Source organism: Bos indicus, chromosome 23, assembly GCF_029378745.1.
Source record: "Bos indicus isolate NIAB-ARS_2022 breed Sahiwal x Tharparkar chromosome 23, NIAB-ARS_B.indTharparkar_mat_pri_1.0, whole genome shotgun sequence".
In the NCBI taxonomy this organism is placed as follows: Eukaryota; Metazoa; Chordata; class Mammalia; order Artiodactyla; family Bovidae; genus Bos; species Bos indicus.
In genome coordinates, this window is record NC_091782.1 from 31,364,186 (window position 1) to 31,374,245 (window position 10,060).

Sequence of the window (10,060 nt, forward strand, 5' to 3'; positions counted from 1 at the left end):
ACCTTGATAACACATGGTAGATAATGAATGGAAAAGGGAAATGAACCTAACTTTTACTGAGTGCCCATTGTGAGTCAGGGACAATATCCTTTATCCATCGTTCTATCAATTTTTCATTTTTGTTGCTTTTCAGGAGTTCCTTGCTATGTAATATGTTGCAAATATTATATAAAGATAACATTTATTGTGTGCTCATTTTATGTGTAAGTTATTGTTCTGAGTTCTTTACCTGTGTCAGATTATTTAATTTTTATAAAAGCCCAATGAGGAGGATATTAAAATCATGGAGCACAAAAACCCAAGGCTCGAAGGATTTTAACAAATTTCCAAATTTATATCAATACACTGCGAAACTAGGATTCAAAGTGAATCACAAAAAAACTAATACTTTAAAATATCACTGGGACGACCCAGAGGGATGGTACGGGGAGAGAGGAGGGAGAGGGGTTCAGGATGGGGAACACGTGTATACCTGTGGCAGATTCATGTTGATGTATGGCAAAACCAATACAATATTGTAAAGTAATTAACTTCCAATTAAAATAAATAAATTTATATTAAAAAAAAAAAAAGAACTGCCATAGGACCCAGCAATCCCACTGCTGGGCATACACACCAAGGAAACCAGAATTGAAAGAGATACGTGTACCCCAGTGTTCATTGCAGCACTACTTACAATAGCTAGGACATGGAAGCAACCTAGATGTCCATCAGAAAATGAATGGATAAGAAAGCTGTGGTACATATACAAAATGGAATATTACTCAGCTATTAAAAAGAATGCATTTGAATCAGTTCTAATGAGGTGGATGAAACTGGAGCCTATTATACAGAGCAAAGTAAGTCAGAAAGAAAAACACCAATACAGTATACTAACACATATATATGGAATTTAGAAAGATGGTAACAATGACCATATATGTGAGATAGCAAAAGAGACACAGATGTAAAGAACAGACTTTTAGACTCTGTGGGAGAAGGCAAGGGTGGGATGATTTGAGAGAATAGCTTTGAAACGTGTATATTGCCATATGTGAAATAGATCACCAGTCCAATTTCAATACATGAGACAGGGTGCTCAGGGCTGGTGCACTGGGATGACTCTGAGGGATGGGATGGGAAGGGAGGTGGGAGGAGGCTTCAGGATGGGGGACATGTACACTCATGGCTGATTCATGTCAATGTATGGCAAAAACCACTACAATATTGTAAAATAATTAACCTCCAATTAAAATAAATTAATTAATTAAAGAAAAAAAATATCACCCATTCTTGGTTCCAGATCAAGATGGTGGAGTAGGAAGTTCCTGAGTTCACCTCCTCCCATGAACACACAAAAACTACAACTGTATATAAGACAATTATCTCTGAAAACAGACCAAAGACTAGCAGAACAGATTCTATACAACTAAGGATATAAATAAAAGGCCATATCAAGATGTATATGAGGGGCAGAGAGATGTGGTCTAGTCAGAAACCACACCCTGGTGTGGCAACCAACAATCAGGTGGGCTACCACAACCTCAGAGGTCCCCCTTGGTAGGCTAGCCATGAACACTGTGTATGCATGATCAGTTGCTTCAGCCAAGTCTGACTTTTTGCAAACCTATGAATTGTAGCCTGCTAGGCTTCTCTGTCCATGGGATTCTCCACGCAAGAATACTGAAGCATGCCCTCCTCCAGGGGATCAATCCCTGGTCTCCCACATTACAGGCAGATTCTTTACCATCTGAGGCACAAAGGAAGCCTGAGAATACTGGAGTGGTAGCCTATCCCTTTTCCAGGAGATCTTCCCGACCCAGTAATTGAACCGGGGTCTCCTGCATTGCAGGCAGATTCTTTACCAACTGAGCTATAGGAAGTGAAGGCGCTCGGTGGCGTCCGACTCTTTGCGACCCCATGGACTGTAGACTACCGGGCTCCTCTGTCCATGGGATTTTCCAGGCAAGAGTACTGGAGTGGGTTGCATTTCCTTCTTCAGAGAATCTTCCAGACCCAGGGATCGAACCCAGGTCTCCCTCATAGTAGGCAGGCGCTTTATGGTCTGAGTCACAAGTCTGCAAATATTAAGCCTGCCTTACTTGTTTTGCAAATAAGATCATCTATACTATTTTTCTTGTAGAAGGAAATGGCAACCCACTCCAGTATTCTTGCCTGGAGAATCCCAGGGACAGAGAAGCCTAGTGGGCTGCCGTCTATGGGGTCGCACAGAGTCGGACATGACTCAAGCGACTTAGCAGCAGCAGCAGCATGCTATTTTTATAGATGACCTGAATGGGAAGGAAGTCCAAAAAGGAGGGGATATATGTTTATGTGTATGTATGACTGATTCATTTTGTTGTAAAGCAACTCTATTCCAATAAAAATTAATTAAAAAAAAAAAAAGACCAAGTTGAACTAAGGATAAGATACAAACACTGTATGTTGAAAATTAACATTTTTTTTCTTAGATAAATTTAAAATTTTTAGTCTCTCCTTTAAATTAAATTTGTTATTTATTATTTGACCATTAAAAATACTGAGTATGAAAGAGTAAAATCATTTCGGAGATAAGTGTGTTACCTGCAAGTCAATTTTGCCGTCTACATGGCTTTTGTCCTTACTAAAAGTTTTGTCTTTATTTTTCTTTCTCATGCCCTAAATTTTGGTGTCAACAAAAATTTGATATTTGGATCTTTGTTTTTTATTTCATGCTATGTGGTCTTCATTAGTTTCATGAGTCAAATGTTATCTTCTTCCACATAACATGAATTGTTATTATATAACTCTTGAGTATCAGTTTAATATATTCAAACATTTTTCGGAGATTTCTGATTGAAAAATAATATTAATAATAAGAGCTAACATTTGTTCAGCACTCTGTGATAATCACTGTGCTCATGTCTTGTACATATTTTTCATTTAATCTCAGTGCCCTGATAGACCAGAAAACCTGAGTCATTTAAAATTCATTTCTTTGCCAAAATAAGCTTTTTCTCTGAATGCATTTTTACATCTATAACTTTACCATTCTCCAAATTTCCTCACCCAAGCTTTAACCTTTAGCTCTTTTTAATTTTTCTTTCCTCTTTGGCTGAAAAATAAACATGACGACAAAATGTACCTATTTTTTTTTTTCTTCACAGTGATTTTGATTTTTATCCTTTTCTTTCTTTTTTAGTATCATCACTTACACCTCACAATCAAGCTTTCTTAACTTTACAACTATATCATTGCATTAACTTCCAAATGATTTTTTTTTTTTGCCTCTAGAATTTATATTTCGGAGAAGGCAATGGCACCCCGCTCCAGTACTCTTGCCTGGAAAATCCCATGAATGGAGGAGCCTGGTGGGCTATAGTCCATGGGGTTGCTGAGAGTCGGACACTACTGAGTGACTTCACTTTCACTTTTCACTCTTATGCATTGGAGAAGGAAATGGCAACCCACTCCAGTGTTCTTGCCTTGAGAATCCCAGGGACGGGGGAGCCTGGTGGGCTGCCATCTATGGGATCGCACAGAGTCAGACACGACTGAAGCGACTTAGCAGCAGCAGCAGCAGGATTTATATTTAGGAAAAATCTGCATAGAATCCTTGGATTAATTTTCTATTGTTGTGTTCCCCTCTACCCCCATCACTCTTTTCATTTAAACTCTTAACTGAGTCCCAGCTACTTAGAAGACAAGCCATAATTTCTTAATCTGAAATTTCATCCTTCATGATCTGTATTCATGCAAAGATGGATGAGTATTTACCAGCTAAAGTGAAGATATTTTTTTTTTTTTCTTCTCCAATTTTATTTTATTTTTAAACTTTACATAATTGTATTAGTTTTGCCAAATATCAAAATGAATCCGCCACAGGTATACATGTGTTCCCCATCCCGAACCCTCCTCCCTCCTCCCTCCCCATACCATCCCTCTGGGCCGTCCCAGTGCCCCAGCCCCAAGCATCCAGCATCATGCATCGAACCTGGACTGGCAACTCGTTTCCCACATGATACTTTACATGTTTCATTGCCATTCTCCCAAATCTTCCCACCCTCTCCCTCTCCCACAGAATCCATAAGACCGTTCTATACATCAGTGTCTCTTTTGCTGTCTCGTACACCGGGTTATTGTTACCATCTTTCTAAATTCCATATATATGCGTTAGTATACTGTATTTATGTTTTTCCTTCTGGCTTACTTCACTCTGTATAATAGGCTCCAGTTTCATCCACCTCATTAGAACTGATTCAAATGTATTCTTTTTAATGGCTGAGTAATACTCCATTGTGTATATGTACCACAGCTTTCTTATCCATTCATCTGCTGATGGACATCTAGGTTGCTTCCATGTCTTGGCTATTATAAACAGTGCTGCGATGAACATTGGGGTACACGTGTCTCTTTCCCTTCTGGTTTTCTCAGTGTGTATGCCCAGCAGTGGGGTTGCTGGATCATAAGGCAGTTCTATTTCCAGTTTTTTAAGGAATCTCCACACTGTTCTCCATAGTGGCTGTACTAGTTTGCATTCCCACCAACAGTGTAAGAGGGTTCCCTTTTCTCCACATCCTCTCCAGCATTTATTATTTGTAGACTTTTGGATCGCAGCCATTCTGACTGGTGTGAAATGGTACCTCATAGTGGTTTTGATTTGCATTTCTCTGATAATGAGTGATGTTGAGCATCTTTTCATGTGTTTGTTAGCCATCTGTATGTCTTTTTTGGAGAAATGTCTATTTAGTTCTTTGGCCCATTTTTTGATTGGGTCGTTTATTTTTCTGGAGTTGAGCTGTAGGAGTTGCTTGTATATTTTTGAGATTAGTTGTTTGTCCGTTGCTTCATTTGCTATTATTTTCTCCCATTCTGAAGGCTGTCTTTTCACCTTGCTAATAGTTTCCTTTGATGTGCAGAAGCTTTTAAGGTTAATTAGGTCCCATTTGTTTATTTTTGCTTTTATTTCCAATATTCTGGGAGGTGGGTCATAGAGGATCCTGCTGTGATGTATGTCGGAGAGTGTTTTGCCTATGTTCTCCTCTAGGAGTTTTATAGTTTCTGGTCTTACGTTTAGATCTTTAATCCATTTTGAGTTTATTTTTGTGTATGGTGTTAGAAAGTGGTCCAGTTTCATTCTTTTACAAGTGGTTGACCAGATTTCCCAGCACCACTTGTTAAAGAGATTGTCTTTAATCCATTGTATATTCTTGCCTCCTTTGTCGAAGATAAGGTGTCCATATGTGCGTGGATTTATCTCTGGGCTTTCTATTTTATTCCATTGATCAATATTTCTGTCTTTGTGCCAGTACCATACTGTCTTGATAACTGTGGCTTTGTAGTAGAGCCTGAAGTCAGGTAGGTTGATTCCTCCAGTTCCATTCTTCTTTCTCAAGATCGCTTTGGCTATTCGAGGTTTTTTGTATTTCCATACAAATTGTGAAATTATTTGTTCTAGCTCTGTGAAGAATACTGTTGGTAGCTTGATAGGGATTGCGTTGAATCTACAAATTGCTTTGGGTAGTATACTCATTTTCACTATATTGATTCTTCCAATCCATGAACATGGTATATTTCTCCATCTATTAGTGTCCTCTTTGATTTCTTTCACCAGAGTTTTATAGTTTTCTATATATAGGTCTTTAGTTTCTTTAGGTAGATATATTCCTAAGTATTTTATTCTTTCCGTTGCAATGGTGAATGGAATTGTTTCCTTAATTTCTCTCTCTGTTTTCTCATTATTAGTGTATAGGAATGCAAGGGATTTCTGTGTGTTGATTTTATATCCTGCAACTTTACTGTAGTCATTGATTATTTCTAGTAATTTTCTGGTGGACTCTTTAGGGTTTTCTATGTAGAGGATCATGTCATCTGCAAATAGTGAGAGTTTTACTTCTTCTTTTCCAATTTGGATTCCTTTTATTTCTTTTTCTGCTCTGATTGCTGTGGCCAAAACTTCCAAAACTATGTTGAATAGTAATGGTGAAAGTGGGCACCCTTGTCTTGTTCCTGACTTTAGAGGAAATGCTTTCAATTTTTCACCATTGAGGATAATGTTTGCTGTGGGTTTGTCATATATAGCTTTTATTATGTTGAGGTATGTTCCTTCTATTCCTGCTTTCTGGAGAGTTTTTATCATAAATGGATGTTGAATTTTGTCAAAGGCTTTCTCTGCATCTATTGAGATAATCATATGGTTTTTATTTTTCAATTTGTTAATGTGGTGTATTACATTGATTGATTTGCGGATATTGAAGAATCCTTGCATCCCTGGGATAAAGCCCACTTGATCATGGTGTATGATCTTTTTAATGTGTTGTTGGATTCTGATTGCTAGAATTTTGTTAAGAATTTTTGCATCTATGTTCATCAGTGATATTGGCCTGTAGTTTTCTTTTTTTGTGGGATCTTTGTCAGGTTTTGGTATTAGGGTGATGGTGGCCTCATAGAATGAGTTTGGAAGTTTACCTTCCTCTGCAATTTTCTGGAAGAGTTTGAGCAGGATAGGTGTTAGCTCTTCTCTAAATTTTTGGTAGAATTCAGCTGTGAAGCCGTCTGGACCGGGGCTTTTGTTTGCTGGAAGATTTTTGATTACAGTTTCAATTTCCATGCTTGTGATGGGTCTGTTAAGATTTTCTATTTCTTCCTGTTCCAGTTTTGGAAAGTTGTACTTTTCTAAGAATTTGTCCATTTCTTCCATGTTGTCCATTTTATTGGCATATAATTGTTGATAGTAGTCTCTTATGATCCTTTGTATTTCTGTGTTGTCTGTTGTGATCTCTCCATTTTCGTTTCTAATTTTGTTGATTTGATTTTTCTCCCTTTGTTTCTTGATGAGTCTGGCTAATGGTTTGTCAATTTTATTTATCCTTTCAAAGAACCAGCTTTTGGTTTTGTTGATTTTTGCTATGGTCTCTTTTGTTTCTTTTGCATTTATTTCTGCTCTAATTTTTAAGATTTCTTTCCTTCTACTAACCCTGGGGTTCCTCATTTCTTCCTTTTCTAGTTGCTTTAGGTGTAGAGTTAGGTTATTTATTTGACTTTTTTCTTGTTTCTTGAGGTGTGCCTGTATTGCTATGAACTTTCCCCTTAAGACTGCTTTTACCGTGTCCCACAGGTTTTGGGTTGTTGTGTTTTCATTTTCATTCGTTTCTATGCAAATTTTGATTTCTTTTTTGATTTCTTCTGTGATTTGTTGGTTATTCAGCAGCGTGTTGTTCAGCCTCCATATGTTGGAATTTTTAATAGTTTTTCTCCTGTAATTGAGATCTAATCTTACTGCATTGTGGTCAGAAAAAATGCTTGGAATGATTTCTATTTTTTTGAATTTACCAAGGCTAGCTTTATGGCCCAGGATGTGATCTATCCTGGAGAAGGTTCCATGTGCGCTTGAGAAAAAGGTGAAATTCATTGTTTTGGGGTGAAATGACCTATAGATATCAATTAGGTCTAACTGGTCTATTGTATCGTTTAAAGTTTGTATTTCCTTGTTAATTTTCTGTTTAGTTGATCTATCCATAGGTGTAAGTGGGGTATTAAAGTCTCCCACTATTATTGTGTTATTGTTAATTTCTCCTTTCATACTTGTTAGCATTTGTCTTACGTACTGTGGTGCTCCCGTGTTGGGTGCATATATATTTATAATTGTTATATCTTCTTCTTGGATTGATCCTTTGATCATTATGTAGTGACCTTCTTTGTCTCTTTTCACAGCCTTTGTTTTAAAGTCTATTTTATCTGATATGAGTATTGCTACTCCTGCTTTCTTTTGGTCCCTATTTGCATGGAAAATCTTTTTCCAGCCCTTCACTTTCAGTCTGTATGTGTCCCCTGTTTTGAGGTGGGTCTCTTGTAGACAACATATGTAGGGGTCTTGTTTTTGTATCCATTCAGCCAGTCTTTGTCTTTTGGTTGGGGCATTCAACCCATTTACATTTAAGGTAATTACTGATAAGTATGTTCCCGTTGCCATTTACTTTATTGTTTTGGGTTCGAGTTTATACACCGTTTTTGTGTTTCTTGTCTAGAGAATATCCTTTAGTATTTGTTGGAGAGCTGGTTTGGTGGTGCAGAATTCTCTCAGCTTTTGCTTGTCTGAAAAGCTTTTGATTTCTCCTTCATACTTGAATGAGATCCTTGCTGGGTACAATAATCTGGGCTGTAGGTTATTTTCTTTCATCATTTTAAGTATGTCTTGCCATTCCCTCCTGGCTTGAAGAGTTTCTATTGAAAGATCAGCTGTTATCCTTATGGGAATTCCCTTGTGTGTTATTTGTTGTTTTTCCCTTGCTGCTTTTAATATTGGTTCTTTGTGTTTGATCTTTGTTAATTTGATTAATATGTGTCTTGGGGTGTTTCTCCTTGGGTTTATCCTGTTTGGTACTCTCTGGGTTTCTTGGACTTGGGTGATTATTTCCTTCCCCATTTTAGGGAAGTTTTCCACTATTATCTCCTCAAGTATTTTCTCATGGTCTTTCTTTTTGTCTTCTTCTTCTGGAACCCCTATGATTCGAATGTTGTAGCGTTTAATATTGTCCTGGAGGTCTCTGAGATTGTCCTCATTTCTTTTAATTCGTTTTTCTTTTATCCTCTCTGATTCATTTATTTCTACCATTCTATCTTCTAATTCACTAATCCTGTCTTCTGCCTCTGTTATTCTACTATTTGTTGCCTCCAGAGTGTTTTTAATTTCACTTATTGCATTATTCATTATATATTGACTCTTTTTTATTTCTTCTAGGTCCTTGTTAAACCTTTCTTGCATCTTCTCAATCCTTGTCTCCAGGCTATTTATCTGTGATTCCATTTTAGTTTCAAGATTTTGGATCAATTTCACTATCATTATTCGGAATTCTTTATCAGGTAGATTCCCTATCTCTTCCTCTTTTGTTTGGTTTGGTGGGCATTTATCCTGTTCCTTTATCTTCTGGGTATTCCTCTGTCTCTTCATCTTGTTTAAATTGCTGAGTTTGGGGTGTCCTTTCTGTATTCTGGCAGTTTGTGGAGTTCTCTTTATTGTGGCGTTTCCTCACTGTGTGTGGGTTTGTACAGGTGGCTTGTCAAGGTTTCCTGCTTAGGGAATCTTGTGTCGGTGTTCTGGTGGGTGGAGCTGTATTTCTTCTCTCTGGAGTGCAATGAAATGTCCAGTAATGAGTTATGAGATGTCTATAGTTTTGGGGTGACTTTGGGCAGCCTGTATCTTGAAGCTCGGGGCTGTGTTCCTTTGTTGCTGGAGAATTTGCTTGGTATGTCTTGCCCTGGAACTTATTGGCCCTTGTGTGGTGCTTGGTTTCAGTGTCGGTATGGAGGCATTTGATGAGCTCCTGTCAATGAATGTTCCTTGGAGTCAGGAGTTCCCTGGAGTCAGGGTTTGGACTTAAGTCTCCTGCTTCTGATTATTGGTCTTATTTTTACAGTAGTTTCAAAACTTCTCCTTCTATACAGCACCATTGATAAAACATCTACATTAAAGATGATAAGTTTCTCTACAGTGAGGGTCACTCAGAGAGGTTCACAGGGTTACATGGAGAAGAGAAGAGGGAGGAGGGAGTTAGAGGTGACCCAAATGAGATGAGGTGAATCAATAGTGGAGAGAGTGGGCTAGCCAGTAGTCACTTCCTTATGTGCACTCCACAACTCGACCACTCAGAGATGTTCACGGGGTTATACAGAGAAGAGAAGAAGGAGGAAGGTAACAGAGGTGGCCAGAAGGATAAAAGGGGGGAATGAAAAGGAGGGAGACAGATCCAGCCACTAATCAGTTCCCTAAGTGTTCTCCACCGTCTGGAACACACAGAAATTCACAGAGTTGGGTAGAGTAGAGAGGGGTTAGGGAGGAGACACAGGCGACCTGGTGGAGAAAAAGGAGGGTCCAAAGGGAGAGAGAGCAGTCAAGCCAGTAATCTCACTCCCTAGTGAAAAATGGGTCCTGAAGATTGGGTCCTTATAGGTACAAAATTGGTAACAAATACATAAAAGCAAAAATTAAAAATCTAGAGTAGAGTTTGGAATTTCAAAAATACGATGTTAAAGAAAAGAAGAAGGAAAAGAAAGAGAGAAAGAACGAACAAACAAAAACAAACAAGGTCGCGAAAATTATAGA